This window comes from Hipposideros armiger, unplaced genomic scaffold, assembly GCF_001890085.2.
Source record: "Hipposideros armiger isolate ML-2016 unplaced genomic scaffold, ASM189008v1 scaffold_441, whole genome shotgun sequence".
Classification (NCBI taxonomy): Eukaryota; Metazoa; Chordata; class Mammalia; order Chiroptera; family Hipposideridae; genus Hipposideros; species Hipposideros armiger.
In genome coordinates, this window is record NW_017731791.1 from 1,378,569 (window position 1) to 1,394,176 (window position 15,608).

Consider the following 15,608-nt stretch of genomic DNA (forward strand, 5'->3'; position numbering starts at 1 on the left):
GTAAAATAATCCCTAAATTTTCCCGTCAGAAAAATTATTATCATCATATCAGATAATAGAAGTATACATATGTGGCAGGCTGAAAGATGGAGCCAAGATCACAAGGCTCTGTAAGATTTAAAATTTTTAATCATATAATGGCTTCTGTATAACCAGCATCCTAGTGAGATACTAAAAAGACTGGGTGCTAGTGAGGGAGGAGCTATATCAGGGAACTTCTTATTAATGAGGTAATTATTATTACTAATAGAAGGTATATTAGTGTTGTCTTAGTGAGTTCAGGCTGCCATAATAGATGACCATAGACTGGGTGGCTTAAACAATAGAAATTTCTTTTTCATGATTCTGAAGGCTAAAATTCCAAGATTAAGACCCTGGCAGACTTGGTGTCTGGTGAGGACCCTCTTCCTGGTTTGCAGACTGTTCTCTTCTCATTTTATCCTCATATGGTGGAGAAAGAGGAAAATCATTTCTCCAGTCTCTTTTCATACGTGTGCTAATACCATTTATGAGGCAAGATATAATTACATCCTAAAGGCTTCACTTTCAAATACCATCACACTGGGATTTTAGGCTTCAACATATGAACTTGGGGGTGGGGGGGAACACAAACATTAAGTCCATACTGAGCATTATTAATAACTTAATTTCTCCATACTAAGAAATTAAAAAGAACCATACAAACTTAGAGAGTCAGCCCTGCAGTTAGTCTATGACAATGGAAGGAAGTATTTACATTGGGGTAAAGATAGTCTATTTAATAAATGGTGCTGGGAAAATTGGACTACACATGCAAAAAATGAAACTGGACCACCTCCTTACGCCATATACAAGAACAAATTCAAAATGGATTAAAGACTTAAATATAAGACCTGAGACCACAAAACTCCTAGAAGAAAATATAGGGTCTAAATTTTCAGACATTAACCTGAGCAATATTTTTACTATTACATCCCTGCGGGCTAGGGAAGTAAAAGAAAAATTGAACATATGGGACTACATTAAACTTAAAAGTTTTTTTCACAACAAAAGAAATCATCAATAAAACAAAAAGGAAGCCTACTGAATGGGAGAAGATATTTGTCAACGAGATATATGATAAGGGGTTAATATCCAAAATATATAAAATGCTCAAGCAACTCAACGCCAAAAAAACAAACAAGCCAATTCAAAAATGGGCAGAAGATATGAAGAGACATTTCTCTAAAGAGGACATACAGATGGCCAACAGGCATATGAAAAATGTTCAACCTCACTAAGCATTAGGGAAATGCAAATAAAAACCACAATGAGATACCACCTTACCCCGGTCAGAATGGTTATCATCAATAAATCAACAAACAACAAATGCTGGCGAGGCTGTGGAAAAGGGAACCCTGGTGCACTGTTGGTGGGACTGCAGATGGTGCAGCCATTATGGAAATCAGTATGAAGGTATCTCAAAAAACTGGAAATGGAACTACCTTATGACCCAGCAATACCACTCTTAGGTATTTATCCAAAAAATCCCAAGACATTAATCCGAAAAAATATACACACCCCTATGTTCATTGCAGCCCTATTCACAATAGCTAAGACTTGGAAACAACCGAAATGTCCATCAGTAGACGACTGGATTAAGAAACTATGGTACATTTACACAATGGAGTATTACTCAGCTATAAAGAAGAAGGAAACTACCATTTGCAACAATATGGATGGAATTAGAGAACATTATGCTAAGAAATAAGTCAGTCAGAGAAAGACAAATACCATATGATCTCACTCATACGTGGATTCTAAAAAACTGCATAAGTGAGAAATGTCAACAGAAATAGTCTCAGAGACACAGAGGAAAAACTGAGGTTGCTAGTTGGGAGGGGGTGGGGATGAGGGAGAAGAAGGGATGAGACAATACAAATTGGTAACTACAATATGGACTCAGGGATAGAAAAGACAGTCTGGGGAATATAATCAATAATGTTGTAAATATTTTTTAGGGGGCCAGATGGCCTCATGTCTTGTTAGGGAGACCACTTCATAGTCAGTGTAGAGACCTGACCACCGCACTGTATTTCTGAAGGTGATGTTGAATAATAGTGTATGTCAACTATAATTATATATACATATAGTCACGGGACGTGGAGTAGAGAGTGGGAATGGAGTCAATGGAATTGTAATAGATAAGCATGATATCGGGGGTGGGAGGGCAGTAGATGGGGGAGGGGGTTTTTTCTGTGTGAAGGGTGAAAAGGATAACTATTGCATTGTTCTGTACACCTGAAACTAACAATAAAAAAAGTCCGCCCTGAACAATTTATAATATTATTTAATATTATTTATTTTAATATTTTAAATTAATATTAATTATTATTAAATATAAATCATTAATACTCTGATAATTTAATATTATTGGAAATAGTAGAATAATAATGTCTTACATTTCAAATATATCATCTTTAGCCACAATGTCAGTTAAGTGAGTACCTGAACTGCTATATGCCTCACCTGAATTGTGTTTTGACATTCTGTGAAGAAATATTGAGAGAACTTACGAGAACTAGGCCTTTGACTCTGGCTCTTCTATTTATTTTAGGACTAACTCATTTGTTCCATGCATTTATTCAACATTGTTGACATTGATTATGTGCCAGATGTTGCATCCAAGGCCCTGGAAATAGAGAATTAAAGTCATCATCCCTCCCTTTAAGGAGCTTATAGTTTGGAGTGAAGACAGATAAACAATTATAACCCAGTGTGACAAATGCGATGCCAGAGGTAAGCCCTGAGGAAACTGGAATCTCTTAAGACAGGTACCAATCCTTGATGAAGGGATCAAGGAAGACTTCCTGGAGGAAAACCAGACAGAAGAAACCAGGAGAGTGAAAGCACAGAACCCTAGGAAAGTATAAAGCAGCCCAGGCAGTGCCAAATCGCTAATATGGGTGTAAATGGGGATGTGAGAGACGGGGAGAGAACCAGTCACGAAATCGCATGGTTCCCTTTTATGAGAATCCTCAGGAATGATTTCAATCTTAATATCGGGCAAAGTTATGCCTCTCCTGAACAATCAGTGGCTGTCCTCTTGGCGACATGACATAGTGTGCGTATTTTCTGTCAGCAGTACAAAACGTTATTGGCACGCTCTGTTCAGTACCTTGCCCAGGGCCGGGCACAAAGCTGGCACTCAACACATTTTAGTTGGATGAAATATTAAGATAAACTTGGGATATTAAGGTTGGTTTCATCTTACCTTCCGACATTATTTTCTTTTCTGATGTTTGTAGTCTTATCTCTATAAATCTTTGAAAGGGGATGGGTTATAAATAAGATAGATAAACACATTTTAAAAATGCATCTTGAATATAATCAGTAATGTTGTAAATATTTCTTAGGGGGCCAGATGGACTCATGTCCTGTTGAGGAGACCACTTCATAGTCGGTGAAGAGGCCTGACCACCGCACTGTATTTCTGAAGCTGATGTTGAATAAGATTGTATGTCAACTATAATTATATATACATATATATACATTCAGGACATGGAAGAGAGGGGGGATTGGAATCAATGGAATTGTAATAGATAAGCATGATATCGGGGGTGGGAGGGCAATACATGGGGGGAGGGGGGTTGTTACTCTGTGAGGGTGAAAAGGATAACTATTGCATTGTTCTGTACACCTGAAACTAACAATAAAAAAAAAGAAAGAAAAAAAATGCATCTTACTTTATCATCACAACTCTGAAGGAAAGTCAAAAATTGAAGTGTTATTTTTAAAGATAAGAACGTTAAGGACTTGTGATTCTGGCCAAGAAGGTATAACAAGAACCGGATTTACTAGAAATGCCTCCCACCCCGAACAACAAAAATAGTGAAGAAAATATATAAACCAATGGTGTTTAAGACATTAGACATTGGGCAGTGAAAGACAGTGATCTCTGAAAGACTGGAAATTAATGAGGTGAGCTCTGCCATTGCTCAAGGTTACCTCCTTAAGAGACATTTCCAGGTCATGGAGATGGGAGAGGGAATCAGGGAGAACACAGCAGACTCCCTGAGTTGACAATATGGAGGTGAAAGTTTAGAGAACAAAATGGCTGGAGTTCAAAGAACAGAGCACAGGATAGGAGAGAGTTGCACAGAGAAAGAACTCCAGTGATCTGTGGAGGTCTCCCCTTGCGTAGCAGAGCACTGATCAGTTTATGTATGTGAGGAAACTACCCTAGACCAGGAAAGAACCATTTGAGAGGATTAAGGGAAAAAGTGCCCAGAACTCACACAGGGCAGAGAATAATAGTACCTGTGTCCCCTAAGCCCCCATTCAGGCTGGAAGTCCTCATGATTCACAGGGCATTGGGTAGAGTATTCAGAAGGGTCTTGCCTCAGTAATGGTGTAAAATTAATTCTGACAAATAGAGCTGTGAACTCATCTAACAAAGCTTAAAAGCAAGACTTGAAAGGATCAAACTACCACATTTCCCCATGTATAAGGCGCTCCCATGTATAAGACGCACCTTAATTTAAGGGCCCAAAATTTGGAAAAAAAAATGTATTACATAAAGTTATTGAACTCAAGTTTTATTCATCATAAAATTCATACTACTCCTCATCACTGTCAAAACTCCCAACCATTAGCTTGTCCTCATCTGTGTCTGATGACAAATCACTATCTTCATATATTGCCTCGTCCTCAGTTCCATCTATGGCATTTGAAATGCCACACTTTTTAAATGACTTGACAATGATCTACAACCACTGTATAAGATGTACCCAGTTTTTAGACCACAAATTTTTCGAAAAAGGGTGTGTCTTATACATGGGGAAATACGGTATGTCTAAATAGCTTAAAGGTATCTCAGCACAAAACTCAAGATGTGCAGGAATAAAAAAACTACGCAGAGGCCCAAAGACAAAACTCACATCCAATAAAAAATTATCAGGCATGCAAAAAAACTAGAAAATACAACTCATAAGAAGAAGAATCAACAATGTAAAGTGGCCCAGAGCTGACATGTTAGAATTAACCAAGACATGAAGTCACTTACTATAATTGTATTTCTTATGTTTAAAATGCTAGAGAAATACAGCCATAGAAGAATAAAAAAGATCAAAATCAAACTTCTACAGCTGAAAACTACTATGACTGAGATGAAGAATATCCTGGATGGGATTAACAGCAGATTTGAAAATGCAGGAAAAAAGAAGAGTGAATTCGAAAATGTACTAATAGAAACAATCCAAAATAGAACACAGAGAGAAAAAATATGAGCACCAGTGAGCTTTGGAACACCTCTGAGTGGCCTAATATATGTGTAATTGGAGCTCTCAAAGGAGAGGAAAGAAGAGGAGGGGACAGAAAAAATATTTGAAGAGATATTAGCCAAAATATTTTGAAACTTCATGAAAATTACAAACCCATAGTTTCAAGAAGCTTAATGAAACCCAAGCATAAGGAAACAGGAAAAAAACTCCATCAAGGTACATCATAATCAGATTACTGAAGATAAGGAAATTAAAAACTCAGAGCATTTACCAAATTTCCTCTTCATTATATAACAAGTTTTCAAGTGGATCCATTTACAATGGGCAGACTTTATCCGTATCTTGAAGAGGTCACGGACATGGATTGGCAAGGAACAGATCAAGGGATGGAAGCGGCAGAAATACTATCTTAAGCGTGAATACAGAGATGCTACCATAGAATCATTAATAAACTATATTAATAAAACATGCACTTAGCTGAGGTCATCAAGACTGTGCTTCTGTGGACAGTGAGCTCTACCAACCACAGTCAGCGTGAAGCCCATAACAGGGGCCACAAGTTTATATTTTCCCATCACTATCTCGTGATATAGATAGCGATGGGAAAATATAAATCCTTCAGTCTGCCTCTCAGGCCTTAATTTTCAGTTTTGCAATTATTGTCTTGTTTAGTGTGAGAGGTTTTTTTGTTTTTTGTTTGTTTGTTTTTTGTTTTTTTGTTTTTTAGTGTGGTATTTTTTTTTTACTTTTTTGGTCACTAGGTTTTTTGTTAAAAAAAAAATGCAGGGAAAGTGGGATACGTATTGTTTCCAAAGCTTATAAGACAAGAAGGCTTATCAGTTACCTTTCCTTTGGCTCTTCTTTATACTTGTAGGAATTCCAGCCACTCCTTCAGCACAAATCAGTTGAAAGTGTTGTTTCTTTCATCATTTGCCTAATGAGGATCCTTATTCATTTGTTTTTCTTAAGGAGTCTTTTCATTTCCTAGCTTAATTTTATCTATTTTGTGAATTCATATATTTTCTCTTCTAAAAGTAATAAAAGGAGCTGCTGGTAAAAATTTGGAATTAAATTTATTATCGGGCTAATCACACTTTTAGGAGTTTCCCTTCCTATCTTCCCTCCCTGCTCCACACCACCTAAATATTGTTTTTACTGAAGATGAAATACTTAAAATATGCTTTAGGTTTTATTCAACTAGCAATTATTCTACCTGTTATGCCCGAACACCAAGCTAGGCCCACTAGAGGCTAAAAAGACAAATGGCATTGACTCTTCCCGTGGAAAGTCCATCACCTAGAGGCAGTTAGACAAGACAAAGCTAAACAAATCCAAGCCAAACAGCGATCAGTACTTTCCTTATTAATGGGTATTCTTCTAAATTCCTTAAGTTCGAAAAAAAATTGCAAGTTACAAAATCCTTGCTCTAAATCAACTCGACATTAACTGGGGCAGAATTCAGGCCTGGACTCATGAAATCACGCACATATATGTGTTTTCAAACTGTATTTTTGAAGTTTTAATCTTACCTGGCATTGTTGTATATAAACTCTGTAATTATACACCAAAAGCATGGCATATGCAAAAAAAATGAACAAAAAAAGACTTTTAGTAGGTCTACATTAAGCTATGAAACTTAGAAAATTCGTATAAATCAGCAGACCAAGAAAAATGAACATCTTTGAGCCAGGAAGGTTTTGATTCTGGGAACAAACCTTGCTTTAAGCAATCCAGGTAATAGCTGAGCTGTGTATCTGCTTCTCTTTTTCCATATATAAAATGGCTGTGAAAGAATGATGGTCTCTAACAAATATTATAATACTTGTTCATAAAAATGTGACCATGATTTATAGTATTGAGATAGATGTAGGCTAGGAAGGCAGACCATGCGGGGGAAAATAGGACAGCTTGCCTTCCAACCCCTTCTTGACCTCCTCGCTTTCCTGAAAATTGCAAAACCTAAATAAATAGCTATAGTGTTGCACTAACTGAGTACCAAAAAAAAAGAGGAAGGTGACAAGGAGGAGTACTATAATTTATTTCACAGTCATTCAGCCTTTTCAGTTTTCTAGACAGTGCCCACTGGCAGATCGATAATGTGACAATCAGAACCTGGGGGTAAGATGGCTGAACAGTCGGGGTGGTGGGGTTGCCATTCCATTTGTCAGACCCATCCAGAAAAGGACAGAGACTGAAGGAGCAGGTGAAAAGAGTGCACGCGAGCTATGTTCACCAGCCTTGGAAAAGGGGAAATAATTTCAAGGGGCAAATGGATGTCTGGGAGCAAGAAGGAAAGCGAAGCCACCTGCACCTGAGGAAAGAGCCATGAACAGTGGGGTAACTCGGAGGTGCCGGGGGAAATGGATTTGTTATTTCCTGAAATAACGAGAACACTAGTTGCAGGAAAATAGCTGTATTTCAGCTCCTGAGTTGTTTCCTGGGTGATCCCCCTAGTCAGAGTCTTCCCCCTCTGAACAATTCAGCATACCTCCTCGCCCAAGAGCTCCTCATTTCTGTCTTAACAGGAGCGCTCCTGTCCAACCACCCCTGCAGGGAAAAACTCTCTACTCTCCACTTCTGCATCTAGGTCTCCCATCTTTCCTTTGTTATAAATACTCTGCCAGCATGAGAGAAGACTCTTTCTGGAAATAGCAAGGGGAGGGAAGGACAGGGAGGGCGAAGTAGGGGGACAGAGGCAGGCAGACAGACAGACACAGAGAGACAGACAAGGACACTATCGAAGGAGAATGGAATGGTTCAAGAAGCAGCAGCAGGAAGCCACAGCCTATGAAGTCCTCCTTGGTCTACTGTCGCCTGTCTTCTAGACTGGACTTCCTGGGAGCTGCAGCTTAGGTGACAGCCTGCTGCGGCAGCGGCGGCAGCAGCCGCTGGCTAGCTCTGCCCTTCAGGCTCTCGTCACTATTGTGATGCAGTAATGAAGTAGAGCTGCCCTGTCAGACCTCATCAGCAGTCCTGTGAAGGCAGAAGGAAATCACTTCTGTTGACCCCCTGGCATATTTACAGGCTCTCCCTCTCTTTCTGCTGAGGCTGGTGGTTCTCACCTTCCCGGCCCCGTGTTGTGTTTATTCAGCAGCACGCTAAATCACGCCCGTGTGCAAGTGGAGCGCTCATCAGGAGCCACGAGGCCCTGTTTCAGACTGCCAAACCTATCCAATTACTGGGGCTGGAAGGGCCTACAAAAAAAAAAAAAAAAAACAGAAAAAAAACCACCTTTCTGCCAGGCAAGTTCCCTTGTTTGCAGCCTCTAAAAATAATACCTTCTGAGCTCTGCAAGCTTCCCCTGTCCAATCTGCACACTCGTTCACTTTAAACTAGCAGAGCACTCATTTATCCTTCATTTGCTTTTTCTCCAAGATTCGCCTTTTCTCCTTAAACGAGAAAGAGACACTGCATTTCTTTCCAGAGAGGTGGGGGAGAGGATGTAGGTGCATCATCGCCTCCTCCTTTCTCAGTCTTTTTGGCTACCTCTGCTGATGTGCAAGTCGTGCCATCCTGTTCTCCGGAAGCGAAGGGCAGCTAGCACTCTGGTCCCGTGCTGCCCTCTATCTTCCCGGTCTTGCTAAAGATGCTGCACTTTCCTTTAACAAGTGATTTGGACGAAACCAGGAAGATCACAAGGAAAATTGTGTCATTTTGGTTTAAAATCATGAGAGCAAGAGCCAGACATTCTTTTCAATGCCGATAGACGATGATGTTAAATGGTTTAAAAGTATGTGTCTCTTAACATATTAATTTATTTAGAGCTTTGGGTTATTTTTACCATTGCTTTTACATTTTCTGTTTCTCTTGATTCTCCTATTCTTCCATGAGGAGAATAATATTAATAATATTAAAGTTAATATTATTAGACCTAATATTTTATTCTGTAGCCTGCAATGTTTTCTGAAGCTCATTACAATAGAACATTTATGATTTAGGATTTTTTTAAGTTATGAGAGGCAGAATCTTAAAACAGCAATAAAACCTACCTGGAATTCAGAAAACCTGGATGCTTGGCCAGCTTCGCTTCTAACTAGAATGGTGACTTTGTAAGTCATGGATCGCTCACAGCTTTCGCTCCCTTATCTATGGTTCTGTCCAGAGCTAACACTTCCATACTTACCAGCATGGACTGAACCAAGAGCTAAGCCAAATGTCCACTTGATTAATAACCAAGCCATTTGTGAGACCAGGGGCAAGACTGATTGCTTCTCTCATCCCCAGAGATTAATGCATAATAGTTGGTGAGGCTGCAGCAATAACCTACAAAACATAAGAAAGACACCTAGGCCAAGCATCATCCATACAGGGTATACTAGTACATACTTAACAACCAGTTCTACAAAAGAAGGAGAAGGGGAAGGGGAAGGAGGAGAAGAGAAGGAGAAGAGGAGGAAGAAGAAGGACTGATTTGCAGCCTTTGCCAAATTCTGTGGTATAAATACCTCCCACCACGGTCAACTTAAAGGTACCAATTTGATTACACCAATGGAGGAATTGGAAAGAAATGCTAATATTTGACTTCCAAGAACCCTTACAATGGCGCTCAGGCAGAGTCCAAGTTCTGCCTAGCACATTACTACCTGCTCAGCCTACGCTTCCTTACCCCCACCCCCACCCCCAGATCAGCTGGGCTTTGCATAGGGAATTGTGGGATTCCACTGAGAGCCTGAAAGACATAAGATAAACATGGTAAGATTACAAAGAAAAGCTTGTCTTAGCAGAGAGGTTTCAAAAATTCCCCAAAGAGGTGACAGAACTATCCCTAACAACAGGAAAAAAGGGGTGCTCCCAGTCTTTCTGGATATGTAGTTCAAAGATACCTTAGAAGAAAATTTCTTTCAAGTTTTGTGTTAATTTTGCATTCTATTTTGGAGTTATCTAGGACTATTTTAATATAAACATTATATAAAAGTAATGAAATAATACGAACATTTTTAAACTAACAAAGGGATCAGCAATCCAAAATGTAAGTCAATAAAAAAACTCTGGGGTAAAAAAAAAATGCTGCAAATTATTTGGTGAATTTGCTGAATTGAAGGAAAGAAGAAAAGAAAAAAGAAAGAGAAAAAAGATGGGAGAAAGGAAGGATGCAGACAAAACAAACTATATAAAAACGCTATGGCATGGAAAGATGAGTTGGTTTGAAAGGAGCTAACGCTAGTGAAATTCTTCTATGACTCAGCTCATCATCACGTTCCATGACAAGAAATCTCCAAATTTCAGTGTTCACTAGAGGGACAAACACTTTCTTATTTAGGTTAATGCCCATTTAAGCAAAATTTGAAGGTCAACAGAGGAGATGCTATAAAGGCCACCAAAATGAGTGTGTTAACAGGAATAAGTTGAGAGAGATCAGAGTGATAGTGGTCATCCAGGACAGACACTGAATTGTGAAATGGCAATAGCTTTGGTTTAAAAGACATTAATATCATATTGATATTGATGTGCTTAGAGAGAACACGTGAGCAATAATCTAGAGGCTTGCTACCTCAGTAGGAAAGGGAATGTTTTACATAATTTGTACAAATGGGTCAAAAATTTCCAGAATTGATATTGGACCATTCAATTTAATCTCATAAATATGCATGCCGCATCTGTGAGTAAAAATCCCAAGTGGAGCAGAAATTGGTGTAGGAAAAGGGGCCAGGCACAGGAAGGGTGTTAAAAAAGAAATAAAGATATGATAAGCACCCCAAAGAAGCTAAAAATATAGCAGGGATTGATGAACTGCTGTCTAAAGTACGAGGAAGAATGGCACATATTATAAAAGAGGTAAAAACACGGTGCTTGAGTAATAACTTCCAGTGGGAAATAAGAAAATACACTGACCTGATTCTATTTCTATTCATAAATTCGGTGTTTTCCCCTAGATGTGATATATTTTGCTTATGCAGAAATAAGGAAGTCATTTTTATTTTGATTAGATATATCTAGCTTCACCACATTTTTTTCCTTTCTCCAATGTCATTTAGCTATGGAAAAAGGACTTTCCATGTGTTGCCAGCTAAGTCTAAAGGAGTTTACAAATAACCTGCCCTTCTAAAGACCTTGCAGACAGATTCTTGGTGATGAGCTCAGAGAGCTGTGCAGCGGGAAAACTGCTTCACATAACCCCCAGGTCCCCCCAGGGCGAAAGTGAAGACTTTGCATTCAGGGTCTGGTCATGAGTCTAGAAATATTTATGAAATAATTACTTTTTACCGAGGGACGTAATTCTGAACTTAATTTTACAAACTTATTAATGTCCTATTAAAATTATCTGTCATTTTAAAATTCCATAATGTCATTCCAGTGTTTATTATGCAAGGATAAGGGAGCATATGGAGACTCTAAAGAGAACACCACCTGCTCAACAAATTAGTTGGCCTGGGAATTCTATATTCTTTACATAATGTCACCTATGCCACTCAAAGCCCAACCCCTCAGAAATCTTTTTTTTTTTTTAAAGATTTTTATTGGGGAATTGGGGGGATGGGAACAGTGCTGGGGAATTGGGGGAAGGGGAACAGACAAGTTGCTGTCGTTTTGTTCTTCAGTCTAGTTGTGGAGGACGTTGTTTCACTGGCCCAAGTTGGCACCATCATTGCGCTCTTCTCTGGCGAGGCAGATCAGTCGCCGGCTTCTGGACGGCCGCTCACTGCGGCTGCTGGCTACACACGGTAGCCCATGGCAATCCACTGCCACAGGGACTGCAGCCCACGCCGTCGCCGGCGACTCATGGCAGCCCAGCTCCAGGTTGAGCTGTTGTTCAGCATCTTAGCTGTGGAGGGCAGTGTCACTGGCCCTCATATGTGGGATCCGAACCGGGGCCCTCTGGCATCCCAAGCGAGTTCTTAACCATCGCGCCACTCGGCCGGCCCCCTCATAGAAATCTTATAATCGGGTTAGTTAATCATATATGCAGCCAGACATCTAGATAGTTTGAGATTTCAGATAACTGAATTTTCAGTTTTCTTCACTTATAATATTTTCTTGGAATAGCAGCTAAGGGCCAAATTCCAACTATCCAGAGCAGATGAATTACAATAGCAAATGCATTACTTGTGTATGAAAACATGTTTTGAGCCAGCCTAGAGAGGTCTATGGTGTCAGAATGAACATAGGTTTTAGGGCCAGGCTCCTTGGTTTCAAATCCTAGCTTCCTTCTTTCTTGGGCTGTAAAGCCATGAACAGCTTACTGACCTTCTCAGAACTCCCCTGCATGGTGAGGTTGTAATGATTAGCAGGAAAAGAACTGTTATACACGTGAGCTATTCCGTAGCCCTGATCCAACCTGCATTTCTTTCTATTCCCCCAGTTGTACATTTCCCTAAATGTGGACCGTGTTATCATCAGACTATTAATGGAAGTTTGTGAAATTCCAAGGAACAAAATTCAGCCAATATTTTAAAGAATGACATCTGTGATAACGCTTAAAGAAGTTTACCATGCTGACCCAAGGACCCAGAGAAAGGTAAAAGAAAATGGTCATTGATAAACTTTAGGAAATCTGTGATTTCTCCCCCCGCCCCCAAAAAAATGTTTATCCAACCATATGTCTCAGTGGACATTTTTTGGAGGAAATTTCCATGGCTTTTCATCGGATTTGAAATCAGACCCAAAAGAGGACTAAAAACCCCTGCATTTAAACCAAAAGACCACTGACCTTAGAATTCAAGGTCATGCCTAATTCAGGTATTTTCTAATGTTTCTTCTTTGCCAAGACATAAACCCTGATCTCTAAGGACTTGCCAACATTTTGTGTTAGATGGCAATTATTATATTTGCACAACCTGTTTTCTTTAACTTTCAGTTAAAACACAGATACGCAAACTACTGTCACACTCCCTCTTAAAATTCAAGTTGATTTATACTATTTTGAACTTAATAGTTACTTTCACTTAGAATTCTTATTACTCCCCTTTCTACTTCAAATGTTTTAAAGAAGCATCCATGAAGACATAGAGGGACAGCATGAAAAACAGGGGACTTGGCATCAAACAGACGGGTCTGAATTCCAGCTTTCCATCATGGGGTGAGAAACCTGCCACCAAAGGATGGTTCTGAGGAGCATGGAGATGCATAACACGCCAGGTCCCTGCCCTAGCCACATGGTAGAAAGGCAAAGAGGGTTTTCTTCCTCTTCCTCGTCTTGCCCTCTTCCCCTTACAAGGAAGTATTGCAACTTTAAAACGGCACTCACTCCACAGATTCAGTCAAAATTAGCACAATCCCCTCTGGTTTTATTCATTACATTCAGGAGCATAGCTTCCACAGAAGAAGAACTAGTATACATAACATATTATACATACATACATACTCAGTTTTGATGTTTTCAAGTGCAGTTATTTGTTCTATGCTGAACCCTTAAAAAAAATTTAAAGTGTACATGGAAATAGTAAGTAGAAATTGTAGTGTAATATTACTAAAAATGACCATAGTCTCAGCCAATTATTTATGTGCCCTCAGTGAAAAGTTTTATACATTTACTTTTAAATTCTCTCTACATAAGTTCAAAATCTTTCCCATCAGTGCACTTTTTCTTTTTAAGAACTAGACTTTTATGACAAAACCATTTTCAAAAATGCTACTAACGCTTCAGCGTTGGGAGAGATATGTGGAAAAGAGTGCCAGTGACTCAAGGGCTTCATTCCTTCTTTTAAATTCAACTCTTCTCCTCAGGAACAAACTTTTAAAGTTGCCTCAAAAATCTCAAATCCAAAAAGAAAAACTAATTAAATTTTAAAAAAACTATTAACAGTATTTCTTAAGATAAAGCAGAAAAGTCAGGTTCTAATTACCACAGTGATGACGATTTTGAGTTAGCCAAAGGTAGAGAGTCCTGATTTCTGGTTCCCGATTACACAGACACTAGATTTACTGACGTTAAGATAAGAGCTTTCCCACGTCATTTCCATTTAGAGAGCAGGAGTAATAGCGTTTTATTGCTGCCTCAGATGAGAGCTGCACGTGCACGTTTTTTCAGTCTCACCAAATGAATAAGGATCTGAGTTAAGGCACCTGGGGAGCAAAGGCAAGGGTAATAATGGGTCTTATGGGGGTCCTCAAGGGACTAATAACTCCAGGTGGCCTTAGAAATCATGGAGAATATCCCATCAGGAGCCCTTGGGAGGACGCCAGGGACGTGCAGCTGGGACAGCGTTCAAGTCCTCTTCACAAACCGCTTCAATACGGGCCCTTGTCACTCCTCAGGGCAGCCCTGCGGTGAGCAATAATTACATCACAGCCTATAGATTATCACCCACAAGTAATTTCTCAAATGTTCTCCTTAAGTGATATCTTGAAAGCCACAAACTACCAGCTAGGAAGAGACAATGAGAGGCGCAACTGTTAAACACGGGGACCGCAATTCAGCGGGTGGACGGACGTCACCGTGAGCCCCTCACCCCTCTCAACCCATCCTCCCTCCCCTCTCCCTGCTCTTCAGGGATAAAAGCCTTTGGCTGCTCTTGAAAACTCAGGATGTGGGAGTCAAACTAAGCATTAGTTCTTTCAACTTCTGGGCTTGCACGTGGGAATCCTGGATCTGCCCCTTAACAATTCTATGACCTCCAGGCGATCACTCTTTGGGTCTCAGTTTTACCCTCTATGATATAGGGAGACGCCCCACTTCCTTAGGCTGTTGACATGACTAAATGTAATAACATCTATCAGGTGCCCGCACGTGGTACGTAGCCAAGAAATGCTGGTAATGTGAATCATTAGGATTGATTGGCTTCTCCAGCCTGGCACTTTGTTAACTTTCTCAACCATCCCACAGGGAGTATCAAAAAACTTCTAGCAAATGGCAGTGTCTAACACTCATCCTTCCTAGTTTAAACAATAAAAATGCCAGGACAGTCTTTCACTTATTCTTTGAACAGACAATTATTGAGAACTTTTTGTCTGTTGAGCTGCATGTTAGCGACTGGAGATACAAAAACAAGAAAGAAAGAAAGAAATCCTTGCCCCCATACTTTATACTCTAATAGGGAAAATTTATATACTGACTGCAAAAAGGGATCATATGAATGGAGTACTAAAGAGGACTCTTATAAAAATTGTCTCACATATGAATATGTTTTTAATTCTAAATGGATTTTCTCTCATGTTTACTACTCTGTTATTTAATCCACAACTCTGTGAGTGGCTGCATTTTGCCAGTTCCATAAATGGCATTAGCCTTGGAGCAAAGTAAAAAATGCCAGACCCACGCAGTTGCGATCGGTCCCTGATACTGTGACCCACCCATTTCCAACATTTCAGAAGGCTGATAGGGTACCTCAAGTTTTATGATAGATTAAGGGCATGCAGCTGGCAATAGAGCAAGAAGAAGAAAAAGCCACAGCCACACACACGCACGCACGCACACGCACATACACACAC

At 39.7% G+C, this 15,608-nt stretch overlaps 1 long non-coding RNA gene across 2 annotated transcripts in view; it reads right to left on the reverse strand.

Moving 5' to 3' along the window:
- The window catches only part of LOC109394850 (uncharacterized), a 140,250-nt gene that overhangs the window by 61,356 nt on the left and 63,286 nt on the right, over window positions 1–15,608 (reverse strand). The window contains exon 1 of one of the 2 annotated variants that reach the window (XR_002126524.1): window positions 9,364–9,497. The exons of the other annotated variant lie outside the window; for it this stretch is intronic. This is a non-coding gene — a long non-coding RNA (uncharacterized LOC109394850). Of the gene's footprint in view, window positions 1–9,363; window positions 9,498–15,608 lie in introns of those variants that run through there. 2 annotated transcript variants of the gene reach the window in all.